This window comes from Lepidochelys kempii, chromosome 9 (assembly GCF_965140285.1).
Source record: "Lepidochelys kempii isolate rLepKem1 chromosome 9, rLepKem1.hap1, whole genome shotgun sequence".
In the NCBI taxonomy this organism is placed as follows: Eukaryota; Metazoa; Chordata; order Testudines; family Cheloniidae; genus Lepidochelys; species Lepidochelys kempii.
In genome coordinates, this window is record NC_136388.1 from 24,260,618 (window position 1) to 24,277,343 (window position 16,726).

The 16,726-nt window shown below is 42.3% G+C and overlaps 1 protein-coding gene across 1 annotated transcript in view; it reads left to right on the forward strand.

Moving 5' to 3' along the window:
• The window catches only part of VEPH1 (ventricular zone expressed PH domain containing 1), a 183,927-nt gene extending 169,047 nt beyond the window's left edge, over nucleotides 1-14,880 (forward strand). The window contains exons 14-15 of the transcript XR_012160752.2: nucleotides 9,685-10,053; nucleotides 10,546-14,880. The gene's annotated coding sequence lies outside the window, so the exon portion shown is untranslated. The remainder of the gene's footprint in view (nucleotides 1-9,684; nucleotides 10,054-10,545) is intronic.
• Nucleotides 14,881-16,726: the final 1,846 nt, after the last annotated feature.

The window sequence follows — 16,726 nt, forward strand, 5'->3', positions numbered from 1 at the left end:
TCTGTTGTATTCCCACCCCAGCTGTCCAGACAGACTCATGCTCCTTATCCTCTAGCCCCAAGGGAGCAGGTCATATCCCTTCCACTTTACGTTGCTCTTCAGGTTTCAGAACAACCGTGATACTCAAACTGGTTTTGAAATGAAAAATGCAGGTGGGACAAAGAAAATAAATACATTTTCAGATTTCTTTGATTAAAAACATTCAGTGCATCAATTAAGGAATGTTTAGATTATAACTGCAGAGACACTGGACATTACTGTATTAGATGTCAGATTACAGAAACATTTAGTCGACTCAGCTATGGCATAAATCTCCAGTGTCTCATTAGCTGAAGAAAGAAGCTAGATCAGGCTTGATTCATACAACTCATTCATTAAGATAACTTGGAACTCTCTAAATTGATGTTATTAATGTTTGGCATCTCAGAACCCAGGGACATCAAAAGACTTAGATTAACTATATTTACTTCTATCAGTTTATATATATATATATATATATATATATATAAACAAACCTCAGTGTTAAGGGAGAAATTAATTAAATGTCAGGATAACATTTGAATGTTAAAAATATTAGCAGATATTTACACTAGAGTATTCACACTGAGGTTTTTAGAGTAACAACACTGATAGAAGTAAATATAGTTTATATATATTTGCATCAACAAATACATCAACAGTTACAATTCATTTTATATATATATATAAAATCAATTGTAACTCTTGTCTATGAGCTAGGTTCGGCACATTGATGTGTACCCTGCTCCCACTGGCTTCTCCGGAGTCTTTCTCAGCTGGGAAATCAGCTGGGACATACAATTTCTACACATCTTCATGATATTTGTCAGGACGTTAAAGCAGTTATGGATGACCTTTAAAATCAGATGATACCATTGGTTTCTATTTATTCTCAAATAATAGCCATTTCCACCTTTATTTCAAAATGAAACAAACAAACAAATCACCATCACACTGTCTAACTTTTAGGCACCTAGAAAATCACAGGAACAACACTGTGATCCCCAAAGCCTGAACAAGGTAGTGAGGGCCCCTATGCAATGAATGGGGAGAGATAGGTACCTTAGGATATAATTCACAAAACCCATTATACTGGGTGTGGAGCCACGTAAGCGAGCCAATGAGAGATGTGGGTGAAAGGGGTGTGTCCTAAAATAGGCACCTAAATCCAGGCTGCAGGGAGACACCTATTGGTGCTATTGATTTGCAAACCAGGGGATGATAAATGCTTCTCTACCTGACTCATAGGCAGGGCCCAGTCTGATTGGTGTGCTCAGAGTAACTCCACACAAAGTAGCCAGGGGGAGAAGGACATCCCTTATAACCTTTAGCTCACTGATTAAAGCACTCCCCCAGGATCCGGAAGACCACTGGTTCAAGCCTCCCTGCTGCCTGGTGAGAAGGGATTTGAACAGGAATCTGCTACCTCCCAGGAGAGTGCTCTAACCACTGAGCAATGGGACATTCTGATGGGATCATCTTCAATCTCTCCCTCTGAAGTTAGGCTAGGGAAGGAGAGTGAATCACTCTGTAGCCCAGTGGTTAAGGAACTTACCTACTTCCCCCAGTTCATGGACCGCTCTGGGGCTTAGGCAGGAAATAGATGTCCGGGTGCCGACAGTGAGGCAGCAGTGCGCATGTCCAGGGGCAGAAATGTAGATGTGTAGGGAACTTTGCTGCAAAAGCTTAAGTTCCAAGTGAGTTTACGTGCCTACATGGTGAGGCAGCAGCTAAATGTGAGTGCTGTGGACCACAGTGGCACATAAAACCAAGATTTAGGAACCAATGTACCTTTGTGGATCCGGACCTCAATTAATTCCTAACCTAAGCAGGTACACCCCTAATTGAAGCCAATGACAATTGGGCCTGCTTACCCCAGGACTGCCTGTAGCTTCATAATCATTACCTGGGAGATGCTGAGAACCTGCAGCTCCCACTGACATCAGTGGGAATTTTAGGTGCTCAACACCTCTCAGCTAGCAGTTATAAGCCATTAAAAAGATGTAAACACATGGACATCTGTTGTCACAATGATGATAGGAAAAAATCCCCATTCACACTAATGGAAATAATGCATGTAAACTCCTTGTGAATCCAGGTAAGAACAGACTTATTTGATTTTATTTCCTTTTATAAATAATAGGCACTTTAAATTAAGTGGTAATACATTTGTCAGTGGGGGAATGAACCCAAGAAATGCAAGTTCAATAGAATTACTATTATTTTATTTATTTGTACTGTGGTAATGCCTACCACCAACCTATGCTTTTTGATTTGACTAATTATGAATGCTTTCCAGTGTAATCAAAACTGGTCCTAATAACCTGCTTATGATCCTTATTTTAATCAGACAAACTAGTATGATTTCACTGGAAGATGCTTTCAGATAGCCCTTAGATCACTGCTTTAGATCATCAATTACATCCTATACTACATTTCAGGAAGATCTATACTAATTAATCAAAAGTTCTATGTGGAGTGAACTGTTGCTGAAATATTGCAGTATTTATAATTGTATTTTTTGCATTTCCAAATTGCTTTTCACCTAAAGAACTCATTAATTAATTGAGATTCACAACACACTAGTGAGATAGGTAAAGGACAAACGTAAGGTTCACTACACCTACCAAAGGAATGCAACTGTCTCGAGCATGGACCACATTTGCTGTTCAACAGCGCACAGTAGTCTCAGACATTAAGTGAAGAAGAATACCACATCCAGCTGAGGCTGAAGGGGAAATTCAGGTAGGCTGAGGGCAACTATTTGAGAGGAAGTTTGGCCAGAATCCCAAGGTTAATACACCTATTCTTTCAAAAACTTCCAGCAAATCTCTAATAACAAGTGATCAGGATGTGGGTTTTATGTTAAATAGACAGCAGAAGTATAGTCTCCTAACACGCTGGAGATATTGCTTTAAAATGGAGACAAAAACTTAAACTATAAAGGATCAAAGGCAACTTTTAAATACACACCATGCATATGAGACTGTGTCTGATACATTCTCAGGCAGAATTCCAAGGGTATCAGTTTCGTTAGTGTATTTTCTCCATATGTCGCCCAGATTTGTTTCACACTTGATCAGAGCCTCATACAAAACTTTAATTCACAGAGCCCAGTCTTCTTTCAGTGAGATAAAGAGGACTTCAGGGGAGTTGCGCTGGATTCCAATTTCCAGCTTCCATGGCTGCAGAGCTCAGAGAGCCTGCCAAGTTAATCCATATCGCTGACTGTAAGGCCTAGGACATGGCTACTTAGGAAGACTCCTTTCCACCTTATGTCACCATATCATGACAGTTAAACTTTGCTGGGATATGATCAGTTCCTGGCATTGAACTCTCCAGGAGTAATGGCAGAGTTCTCTCAGCAGAGAGCTCTGCCTGTGGATTTCCCTCTCCTTGGCACAGTCCAGCAGAGCCCTTGTTTGGCATCCATCAGAGAATGAAGCATATTAATTTGATTAAGCCTTTGTTTACCTCCCGGTTTTGTCTCTGGCAATTTAATGGGCTATATTGCATCTTACAGCATTGGCAGTCAGTTTTGTAGTGCAGTGCATGTGATAAAAATGTAGTTAATTTTCATTGGATATACCAAACCCTTGTGCCGCTGAACCATCACATCTCCAGTTCCCTGTAACTTACACTCAATGACATGGCATGCTGCACTGGTTATGCCTCCACTAAGTGAGTGGATTTGCAGAAACTGGGCAGGCTGCAGAATGTTACTTTTTGTCTTTCACTTGGTTTGCTAATGTCTTCCACACAAAGCAAAACAAGGGTAGGGACTTGCTTCTAGTGACTCTCTTCAGCCACCATGCAGACAGTCTCTTTCCCTCACACTTTTAAACTTTCAGGGTAAGCTTGTCTGAAGTGCTAAGCTAACTCAGCTCACACTGGGTACGTCTATATGGCAAGCAGAAACCTGCAGGAGTGAGTCTCGGAGGCTGGGTCTACAGACTCGGGCTCACAGGGCTTGTGATATAGTGCCCCTGCTCCCTGGGCTTCAGAGCCTTATCTTGAATATCTACACAGCTATTATTAGTGCCATAGCTCAAGCCCTACAAGCTTGAATCTGTTGACTCGCACTCTGAGACTTGCTGCTGCGGGTTTCTGCTTGCCATGTAGACATACCCATTGAAGTAAATGATAAAACTCACATTGACCTCAATGAGAGCAGAGTTAGACCAATGCTGAGTGTTTATGAAAATCCCACACTGAAACTATTTTAGGACTTCTTTAACATATAATTGTCTGTAGGCCTGTAAACTCAACCTCACTGCTCTTTTGTCATCAGTGTTCTCTGAGTATGGTCAGTTGAGTCATGTAACTTAAGTTTATTAATCATGTCCAGGTTATTGTTGTTTGAATTAAAGACCACTTCACGAGCATGCATGACACTGAGGCATAGGCCTAAGAAATCCTTTTTTCCTGCTTGTGCGAACAGTAAGCAGATATGACATAGGAGCCGTGTCAGCTCAGTGCCACTAGAAGTTCATCCTTATACTGGAGTGACACCTCTTGGGTCACCATTAAAATGAGTTAATGAGCAGGTTATAACAAGGTATAGCATAAAGCACCTGAAGATCTATTCTATATAACCTTTCGACCATGAGTTGTTTGAAAACTGTTCACTTTTCCTTTGCATGATTTGGTATTGTTTCTGAGCCCCAAAAGAATGGCTGACACTTTGTAACAGGAAAATAATTAATGGCCAGTGCTGAATAGGGAGTAACCAGGGAGTGAATTCATTAAAAATCTGATGTTCAGTTTCATAAACACCCTGCAGTCATCCAAATATTCACAGATCACAATCCTGCATCTTTTACTCACATGAATAATCATTATTATTACTCAGAGGAGTAATTCATGTGAAGCCACTCGGACAACTACTGTGAGTAATGTTCATAGGATCAGGTGCACCATATCTTAGCAAGCAACATCTGATATAACTTCTGCTCTTCCACATGCCATTGTGTCACAGGGTATAAATGTCAAGTCATTTGAAAGACACTTTTTCTCCATTGCCTTTCTGGGAAAGATGAAGCAAGATGCATCAGCTGCCATTTCCTTCCTTCTTTTAGCTCACTTTTCATTGTAATGAACTTTCCCATTGTTCTGCATAAGAGACTGATATTGTGCAAAGTCTCATTTGGGCCCAAGTGGATGAATAGATGGAATGTGTCTTTCTTGTACATGCTGTAAAGCAGCAGAGGAAACTTAAGTCAATAGCAAGAGAAATTTACTATGCACACGAGGCTCTCATTGTAACAAGATGCCTCCTGCAGAGAATGTAACCAAACATACTGGACACACCAAACTTCCCATTGTGTCCCAAACATCTGTTAAATTTAGGAAAGGTCTTTCCTGTATACACTGTTTTGATATCAGGATTAGGATTATCTACCAGGCATGGCAGGGGCTCCCAAGACATCAGGTCTAGAGTTGCATGGGAAGTTGCTTTCCCACCCTGTGAAAAATTTTGAGATTTCAGACATTTTTCACATGCTGCATTGGATGAAACCTTTTGATGATTTTCACACAAAAAGTCGAGGGAGAGCGCAAACCCGGAAAAGCCAGGGTAAAGAGTGAGTGTCTGTCTCTCAATCTCTCCTTTTGGAGCTGTTCCACTTCATATAAATAACTAAATATTTATTGGGCCAGAGAGACTGGCTCTGTAGTGGGTAGGGTATTCAGCTGGAATGTGTGGGAGACTCAGATTCAAATCCTGGTTCCAATGAATATTTAATTATTTGTTCACAGTGGAAAAGCTCCAATAGGAGAGATTGAGCACCCCACTCCAGAACACCCACCAGTCTGCAAACTAGGCTAAGAAGGGACTTGAACCTAGGTTTCCCACATCCCACGAGTGCCCTAACTATTGCCTGGGCTTGCTCTTGCTGTGATTAGAAATTCCATCCTGGACCTGAGAAAACTTCCTGATGAAAATTTCATCAAAACAGATACATTCCTGAGAAAAGATTTTGTTGTGATGAATTAGTGTTTTCAGACGAAAAACCATTTCAATGAAAAATTCCTGACTGGTTCTAACCAGGACTACTGTTGTCCATCAATGGAATTTCATCAGGTTGTTACAAAATGTTAGTGCTTGAACAGATTGTTTAAACACAGCTATTTAATGGCCTTTCACCAGTAAATGATCCATCTGAGAGCTCTCTCCTTTTATTTAGTTGGCAGATCTACAAACCCACTTTGAAATATGGTTATGCTCTGAAAAGTGACTCTGTAAAAATGGCATTCTACAGTTCCCTGTTTGTCATTGCTCAAAGACTCCTGGGCAATTCTGCTTGAAGTTTTCAAGCAAAATGATGTTTTTCTAGCTGCCAGTGCTGCCATCTCAGATTGAGATCTGAGTATCAAACTGGGTTCTTGCTGGTTCATACATCAGCACCAGCAGTAAAGATTCTGCATCTAGAATTTAGTTAATAATTCTGTGGACAGTGCATGAGCCAGAATTGACTCCACCTTCTTCTCAGAGCTATGTCACTTTTGCTGTGCTAATAGGGATGAAACGTAGTTTAAAAAAACCCACTATTTTTGTTACTGAAGTTTGTGTATTCAGAGCCATATCTACTAAGGGAGCAGCTCTGGTGAGTGAGAAAGCGTCAGTCACACTTCTAGCAATTCTTTAAGCCTAGATTAGTAGTTTTCTGTATTCACTATGAGTTGTATGACAGTAGGAGAGGCCCTGCAAATAAACTGGTTCTGCTCAGTGACAAAACCATTTGGCAGTGACAGAATTGGAACCTCTCTGAAGTAGTTAGCAGTCTCCAAGCCAAAATCAAATATCAGCAGTCTCAATGTTGGGATGTCAAACTGCAATTAGAACTGTCCAAACCATGCTATTTTGGGTTCAGATGGATTTCAGCAAAGGTTTTGTTTTGCTTCTTTTCATGCGATTTAACATCATTTGAGTTTGCCACTAAAACCCAATATGGTGAAAGCAAAATTCAGAACAAATCTAGTGCGTTTTGTTATGCTCTTTGCATATGGGCTTAGGAGGGTTTGTCTGACCCATATCAACAGTTGTCATAAGTTTCACTATAAAACCAAAGCAAAATCCTGAAACACAGTTTTGAAAAATGTTTAAGTATCTAGAGACTGCACATATGTTTGCTCCGTTTCAGTAAAGTGTCATGGGTCACAAAGTTTCACTTATAACTCAGCCAGCTACACTTGCATGTTTGAACCTGCATGTAATTGAGTTGTTCATGGTTTCTGATTTCATGGGGACAAGTCGTATAATTTTAGTGATAATGTATTTGTGTCATTTGTTTGTATCATAGTGATGTGTTGATTTTTGCATTGCAGTGTCATCACCTTGGGATGCCTCCTTAGAATAGGATTCCTCAACATGTGGGTCTGGACCCCCGGAGAGAGACATCTCCAAGAGGGTCACAGAATTTAAATTAACCTTGTAAATTTTTCCATTTTTACAATATACTGAAATTTTGCACCTAATTATATGCAAGGAAAATGCAGAATCCTTCTATATTTAAAGATTTTTCTGGTTAGTTATCAATTTTTCTGAAGTTAGTTGATGCAGACTGGCTTAGAACATCATCCATACCTATATGTGTTGATTAAGTTATAGTGATTTATCTGTAACTACAGTATATCACAAGCTTTTATCTATCAATATTACTGTAGAGAGTAACAAATTATGCATAAGTATCCTAACTGATTTTTGTTTTAGTTTTTTGCATGTTTCTTTTTTGCATGTTTTTTTCTTTTTAAAAACTTGTTAGTGGTAAAAATATCTTGATAATTTTTATAGTAAAATGCTGCCTCCTGCTGGATGAAAAGCAACATAACATCTTTCATTTGTAGTCTTGAAAATGATATTCCAAAACAATTGTTACATATTGATAATTAAAAATAGACTCATATAAAAATGAATAGTTAATAAGAAAATAAATTGGCAATGAGCACAGTGTTTGTATAAAGAAATGGTACTGCATGAGAGTGTACTGACAACTTCTCCTGCATGTTTAGAAGTTATCACATGGTCACATATGCAAACGAAGGCATCCTGGCTGTCACTTTTCTCACTCTTTGCCATTGAATACATCCGATGAAGTGAGCTGTAGCTCATGAAAGCTTATGCTCAAATAAATTTGTTAGTCTCTAAGGTGCCACAAGTACTCCTTTCTTTTTTCCTCACTCTAATTTGTTCTCAACATCTTGATTTCGCTACATGTCAATCACTAATCAATGACATTTGTTAGGATTATTGTGCAAATCCAGATCATCCCACTAGATGGCATGCAACCATTTACAACGCAAAGTTCAGGAGTACAGTGTTCTTTTTCAGAAAATAGACACGGCTTTCGTATACATACACATAACTATTTTTCAATTATGATGATAGTGTTTATACTTCATTAATTTGTGGATAATGGTTACAATATCACATTTATTTCATGTTACCACTAAGTATACTGCAAGTGTGCCAACTGTCTCTAGTTACAACAACACTGCATCCTAAGTAGGATCAACAGCCCCAATTATTAGCGCAACATTTTCTCATTTTGTCCCTGCCAGATATTTCAATTGGGATTAAAGTGTGTTCCTAATTAATTAGCTGATGCCCTCAGCAAATACTTAACATTATTATTTATATAGCACATTACCATGTAGTTGTAGCATTTATTATTCCCAGATACCCCTATTGATCAGTACAAAAGGTGAAATCCTGGCCCTATTGAAGGCAATGGGAATTTTGCCATTGATTCCAATGGGGCCAGGTTTCCCCCTCAAATGTTGGCAGATGTGTGTAGGTGAATTTCTTGTTGAGTATTTGTAATGAAAAGTAAAGAGCGCCTTTCCTTTCCTTTCCTCCAGACTGATTCTTTCACCTTCTTCAGAGAATGAAACAAGAAATTAATAAAATACATCTCTTCATTTTTTTCAGCATTTCTAAAATAGACCAGACTTGAAAAATCTTCATGAAAATTGGCCAGCCCGGGCACAAAATCTAGTCTCCCACCATCATTATCATTCTTGCAATGAAAAACTTAACAATGATTTACTCCCTGAATCAACATGTACTTTGACTCCTGACTTATACTGCTTCCACTCTGCAGCATTCTCTTATCTTGTATGTCTGTAACCCTCTCTTTTAATACTTAAGAAAATAGCTGGTACTATCAACAATTCTGTTTAATAAAATGTAATACAAAAAATACTACCCTGGACTAGTAGATGAGTAAAATTTTGCAAGGCTGAGGCCATGTCTACACAAAATGAGCCAGGAGCAGCAGCCACCTCATTTGAGAGCATCTACTCCATGCTAATTTAGTTACCTCAGTAAAGCCCTCTTGTATGAACATTCTTCAATCAGTTTAAGACAAGAGTACCTTATATCAATTTATCTTACACCTATTCCTTGCCTGTTTATTTAAACTGATGCAACTTTTATATGTACACAGGGCCTGAGATATAGCTAGTCCTGTGACTGCTGAACTGACTACTTACTCTTTCAGTATTGATCAGCTAGGTCTATTAATACTACTTCACAAATGGATTAAGTACTGAAAGTTTTGCTTGCTACCCACAGCAAATGAAGTATTTCTGTAGAAGCTGCTTATTTGTATGTAAGGGAAACACCTGGTAAATTTGTTCATTATCTCTCCTCACACTGTTTTCCAGATTCTGCAGCTGCTGTTAGAAGGAGGTACATGAGATAATAGTTCCCAAGAGAAGAAAGTGGTTCTGGGGTATCAGAGCACCTGCTGCTGTAACATGGAGCCTCAGTCCATATCAAAGCTATAGATGAGTCCATCACATCATTTTGCCTTCAGGGGTCAGGCTGGAACTTCTAATGTTTTCTTGGTACAGGCCTGATATCAACATCACAGAGGGGCCTGGAAAGACACCGTTTCCCTTTGCTGCAGAGAAAGATAAAAACAAAGTGTCTGAAGGAAGCTGGATCAGATCTGTTTGTTAAGGCAAAATAGAATGAAACAGCTAGTGACTGACTTACTTTTACTGAGAACACAAGGAGAAGCTTTCAGTATTGTAAGTATACAGCTTGTTAGGCTTAGTTTTTAGGCATCACTCAATGTCCACATATGACATACTAGGATACAGCCTATGTCTACACTACCACGGTAAGTCAACCTAAGTTACGGAACTCCAGCTATGTGAATAGTGCCGCTGGAGTCGATGTAGCTTAGGTTGACTTACTGCGGTGTCTCCCTTCAACTTACTTTACTCTTCTCATTCAGGGTGGAGTATCGGGGTCGACCAGAGAGCGATCTGCAGTCAATCTGGTGGGTCTTCATTAAACCCGCTAAATCGACCTCCGGTGCATTGATCACTGGAGTGTTGATCTGGCAGCAGTGTAGACATAGTCACAATGAGTACTAGGTTTACAATGGCGTCAATAACGCTGTTGTGCTGGGCCCACATTCGGAGGGGCCCATAATGACTACATGGAGGCCCATAAATGTTTGGCACCAGGCCCACAAACTCCAGCCCTGTTCACCACTTCCTTCTCCTCCTTTTCAGGCAATGGACCAGAGAGATAGAGCTCCCCATATTCGTGAAGGCCTGTATGATCCAGACAAACTCTGCAACTCATATACCAGTCCAATCTCCTCTGCCTGCTTCTGTGCAGTGAGAGGAAGAAGTCTTTGGTGGCAGTCTCCTATCATCCTTCATTCCTCACTCTGCTGGTGGGTCTAGGAGAAGCCACCCTGTAGGGGCTCTATCCCCACCCAGGTTCAGACAAGATCTGCTCACAGGCCACCCCCTGCATTTTTGCTGACCCCATCCATGCCCCAGTCAAGCTGTGCATGACTCAGGCTAGTCTTTGTCCTGCGGTGAGGGGAAGGAGAGACCTCCACTGCTAGAACCCCCCTGCACTGTGGCAATGGGAGACCCTCCATGGGGAGTGGGGGGTATCTGCCTGGGTCCAACACGGTCACCCCAGTGCCTGCTGCTGGTTAGGGGGCAAGGGGACCGAAGGCCCGGCTACACAGCCAGTACCCCTGGGGCTGCTGATCTCAGTGCACTGCAGACAGACCTGTGCGAGGGGCAGTTTGCAACCCAGGGCCAGGCTACCGCAGGGAGCCCAAGCCCAAGCCCAAGCCTGTGCGGGCTGGGCAAGGAAAGCATCAAGGGCCACAGAGCAATAGGCCTAATGCCAATCAAATGGAGTAAGCCAATCAGAACTCAAATCCGTCCCAAGGGGCGGGATCTGCTATCGCCCTCACAAACGGCTGCCGCGGCTGCCAAGACGGGAGGGGGGGAAGCTAGTACCGGCTCGGTCGCGCAAGGAGCTGAGGTGTATAAGTTGAGTGAGAAGGTCTCATTCCGAGAAGTGACTCGCCGGAGGGGAACTTCCCGCACGGCCAGGTTAAAATGTGAAAGGGCTGCGAGATCTGCGTCACTGCGTGACGGGAAGGCAGGGTGGGCGGTTTTCTGCTCCCTGGCCTGCCGGAGGCGGCCGCTCGGAGCCGGAGCCAGCCCTCCGCCGGCGCCTGGGGAGCGGTTAGTGGGCGCGTGCGCGTGCGTCAGGCGGCTCCGGCTGGCCGCGGCTGTTGGCAGGGTCAGGGGTAGATGTACGTCTGGTCACACGTGCCAGTGCTCGCTCCTGAGCGTGCGTGTCAGTCAAGCACGCGGGAGAAGCTCCCATTCACAGGTGTCCGCGTGAGTGCATCGCACCGCACATGTGTCAGTGTGAGCGCATGGGGAATGATTTCATTCACACGCCTGTGGATGTTTCTAAGCATGTGTTCTAGCACGTGTGTCAGCGCATGCAGTTCCCTCATAGGTGTCAGGGAAAGCTCTTGGAGGGCCTTGATAGTCATGTCAGCGGGTGCTTGTGAGCATGCTTCCCATCAGGCGTGGCAGCGCAAGTGCACGGGGGAATGATTTTCTTACCTCAGTGCGTGGTCATGATGAGCATGCTTTCCTTCACACGCATGTCAGAGTGAGCACATGGGATAATTTTGTACATGTCCCTGCATGCTCATGTTCCATGCCCTTCGGTGGGCCCCATGAGATGGAGGAAAGGTAATGAAAATATGTCATGAATAGAATGGTGTGTATGCCATTTGCAGCCTTTCTCTCAGGAATAAACACCATAAATGTGAATGAGTGGTGGAGGAAACTGAAGAAGTTGCCTCCCGGGAAAGGAAGCAAGCTGTGGCCAACCTCTGCTTACAGGATGCCAATTTTGCCCCACTGAAGTCCTGCTGTAGTAGTCAGCCCAATACACAGAAATGTAACTACATGACTTCCGACACATTGTAATAAGGACTCATCTCAAAAAATCTCTCTTCTGAAGTGGTTTATCAAACAGTAATGCAACCCTCTCAGCAGTGTTTAGGAGATCAATAGTCATACCTAGAGAGATTTACATTGCAAAGCTCAGGTTTATCCCACCTGGCTCTTGGAATCAATGTAATGGCCCTAGGATTGCTTCCTTCTAGCAAGCTGGAAGTCATCACAAATCCTGCCCTAAAAAAGAGTTCAGGTACCACCAAATAACATTACAAATATAAGAAAACTCTTCTTTCCTTGGCTTTCTGGCCATTTAAAAAATGATAAAGCCTTCCCAAAATAGGTAAGTCAAAAAAGTAGATCAAATTTCAGAATTTACCTTCCTTTGCATTTTCCTCCATAGTTTCCCTCTCATCATAGCAGTTAAAAACAGAGAATTGTGTTCTGTCTCCTGCTGTTTGCACAGATGGGTCCAGATTCAGTTACGCTCTCCCATGCTGAGTAGTAGCTCACTGTTTGAGCAGTTCCATTTATTTCAGTGTGGCTACTTGCAGAGGAAGGCACTACTCAATTGCTTATAAGGAGGGAACAGAATATTCACTGATGGCATGTGATCTCTTTTTCAAGACTACTTATTTATTAATAATTCTTGGAAGTTTATTTTTGGTTGAATTGTTACTCTTTTCATAGAACCATAGAATATCAGGGTTGGAAGGGACCTCAGGAGGTTATCTAGTCCAACCCGCTGCTCAAAGCAGGACCAATCCCCAACTAAATCATCCCAGCCAGGGCTTTGTCAAGCCTGACCTTAAAAACTTCAAAGGAAGGAGATTCCACCACCTCCCTAGGTAGCGCATTCCAGTGCTTCACCCACTCTCCTAGTGAAAAAGTTTTTTCTAATATCCAATCTAAACCTCCCCCACTGCAACTTGAGACCATTACTCCTCGTTCTGTCATCTGCTGCCACTGAGAACAGTCTAGCTCCATCCTCTTTGGGAGCCCCCTTTCAGGTAGTTGAAAGCAGCTATCAAATCCCCCCTCATTCTTCTCTTCCGCAGCCTAAACAATCCCAGTTCCCTCAGCCTCTCATTAGTCATGTGTTCCAGTCCCCTAATCATGTTTGTTGCCCTCCGCTGGACGTTTTCCAATTTTTCCACATCCTTCTTGTAGTGTGGGGCCCAAAACTGGACACAGTGCCCCAGATGAGGCCTCACCAATGTGGAATAGAGGGGAACGATCACGTCCCTCGATCTGCTGGCAATGCCCCTACTTATACATCCCAAAATGCCATTGGTCTTCTTGGCAACAAGGGCACACTGTTGACTCATATCCAGCTTCTCGTCCACTGTAACCCCTAGGTCCTTTTCTGCTGAACTGCTGCCTAGCCATTCGGTCCCTAGCCCCTAGAAACCCTTCTTGTTACTCTTAACATCTCTTGCTAGCTGCAACTCCAAAAGTGATTTGGCCTTCCTGATTTCACTCCTGCATGCCTGAGCAATATTTTTACACTCTTCCCTGGTCATTTGTCCAATCTTCCACTTCTTGTAAGCTTCTTTTTTGTGTTTAAGATCAGCAAGGATTTCACTGTTAAGCCAAGCTGGTCACCTGCCATATTTACTATTCTTTCTACACATTGGGATGGTTTGTCCTTGTAACCTCAATAAGGATTCTTTAAAATACAGCCAGCTCTCCTGGACTTCTTTCCGCCTCATGTTATTCTCCCAGGGGATTCTGCTCATTAGTTCCCTGAGGGAGTCAAAGTCTGCTTTTCTGAAGTCCAGGGTCCGTATTCTGCTGCTCTCCTTTCTTCCTTGTGTCAGGATCCTGAACTCAACCATCTCATGGTCACTGCCTCCCAGGTTCCCAACCACTTTTGCTTCCCCTACTAATTCCTCCCAGTTTGTGAGCAGCAGGTCAAGAAGAGCTCTGCCACTAGTTGGTTCCTCAAGCACTTGCAGCAGGAAATTGTCCCCTACACTTTCCAAAAACTTCCTGGATTGTCTGTGCACCACTGTATTGCTCTCCCAGCAGATATCAGGATGACTGAAGTCTCCCATGAGAACCAGGGCCTGCGATCTAGTAACTTCCGTTAGTTGCCGGAAGAAAGCCTCGTCCACCTCATCCCCCTGGTCCAGTGGTCTATGGCAGATTCCCACCACGACATCACCCTTGTTGCTCACACTTCTAAACTTAATCCAGAGACTCTCAGGTTTTTCTGCAGTTTCATACTGGAGCTCTGAGCAGTCATACTGCTCTCTTCCATACAATGCAACTCCCCCACCTTTTCTGCCTGTCCTTCCTGAACAGTTTATATCCATCCATGATAGTACTACAGTCATGTGAGTTATCCCACCAAGTCTCTGTTATTCCAATGATGAAACTACATTTAAATTCAGAAGGCCTCCAATTTAAAAACAAAACCAAGAAAAACACAGAATAGGACCAGCACAAACAAATAATTATTATTGTAGTTACAATATGTGGACCAATGTTAAGATGGTCACTGTTTTCATTAAAGGGTATTTTTGGTCAGTTGGTTGGTTGGTATAGGGATGAAAAGAACTACAGTTCAGCTGTAAAATTTATCTTGTACTGTATAATTCAATCCAAGTGTTGGGAGGGGGCGGGGGGGGGGAAATCGGGTTGTTTTTTTTAAAGAGTCCTTTACTATCTGAATCCAAATCCTTCCCACGCTCTCAGATGTCATAAGGTACAAACAAAGCTCTACCATCCCTGTTTATCCAGGACCACTCTTTGCATGTCCTGTGTGTTGTTACATCCCATAAGTTTTCCCTCTCTGAAGGACCTTTACCATAAGCCATAGAATGATTCAGAGCTTTCACCAGAGAAAAATATGGATGTACATTTATAAACTAGAAGATGTTCTAATGACCTCTACATTTAAATTGCTACAGTCAATTACTGAAGTATACCAAATGGAACCTGTGATGATCAGTCACATTACTGGATAGCTGAGCTTATTAGATTTAGCCAAAGACCAGTTTAATCATACAAATACAGTGGTTTTTAAAGGCTTTATGAGTAAGTTGGCATCTTATTGGCTGAAGCACCTGATAGGTTTCTAAGCCAGCCAGAATACAGCAGATGAATGTTCGTGCACTGAGCAACTGTCACTCTACTGAACCAACATCCATCAGTAAACTGTTTACACCTATATCAGTCACCTAGTATAGAAGAAATAAAGTCATAACATACACTGTTATATTACTGATGTTTTCTTGCTTTAAAAATAAATCTCTTTGCTGTAGTGCTACATATATGTTGCAGCAGGAGACCATTTTCTGTAAGAATATTCTAGTCTATTCATGCTACAAATGCTTATTTAATTAGTTGAATAGCAATGTTTTAAATGTTTAAATATGTGTTTAACTAGTCCTGTTCACCAGAATTAAATGAATGTTTATATGAGAGTCAATTGGGTCTCTGGGATTAAAATGTATCTTTTACTTCTCCATTAAAGTCTTGAGTTTTGCAAGCTTGTGCTATTAAAAACAAAGACTTTACACCAAACCCCCCAATTCTGAATAATTTACAAATGATAGTTTACAGCTCACTTAGGATGAAAATTGCTGTAATAAATTCAAGTTATTATTATGAGCTCACTCTCCACTATGACAGGCCTGTATGCAGCTGTGGGTGTGATAGTTTCCTCTCCCCCATCATGAGAGCGAACAGGCAGGACTGTGTATTGTTGTTTCCTTCTTTTCTAGCAGAGTGAGCTGGCAGGTCTTTATGTGTGCGTAAGTGTTTCCTACCAACCCAAGAGAGTAATTAGGAAGGTCTGGGTGTTCCTTTCCCACCTTAAAAGTGATCAGGTCAGACTATATGTGGGTGTGATGTGAATGTTCCCTTCAGCTACCAGGCAGGTTTGTATGTGGCTTTTAATACTTTCCTTTTCCATGAGGCAGGTCTGCCTCAGTCTCATTGCACAGTAACGACAGCTTTCCTGCCCCACAGGCTGACAGTAGTACCAAAATTGTGACTGGTTATACCACTGCATTAGAGAAGAGAAGCTTGAAAGAAGAGTGGGCTGTGAATGGGGATTTGTGAGTGTCCTGCTCCATGACTATACTGGACTGGCAGAGGTAAGCCCCAATCAGGAGCACAGAATGTTGGGAGCAGCAGGTTCACTTGAAGTTTGGCAGCTGGAATCCTGGAGCCCAGCCCCTAGCTTGGGAAGGCTGATGGGAAAAGAGGCATGACAAAATACTTCAGCCAGTGGGGCCTCACAGATGGCAAAAGGACTGTTAGCATTTTTGAGGAGGTTGTTTAATGACCTTTACAAGAAGAGTGGGCAGCTACTAACACTGCCGCCACCCCGTCAGGCACAACACTCAGTGAGGTTCAGCCCCCTCTGCTAATTTGCAAGAGCTGTCAAATACATGGGCTGCCCCTCAAAAGCCCCTACACAAAAATGAAAAACGGGAATGGTAGCGCGATG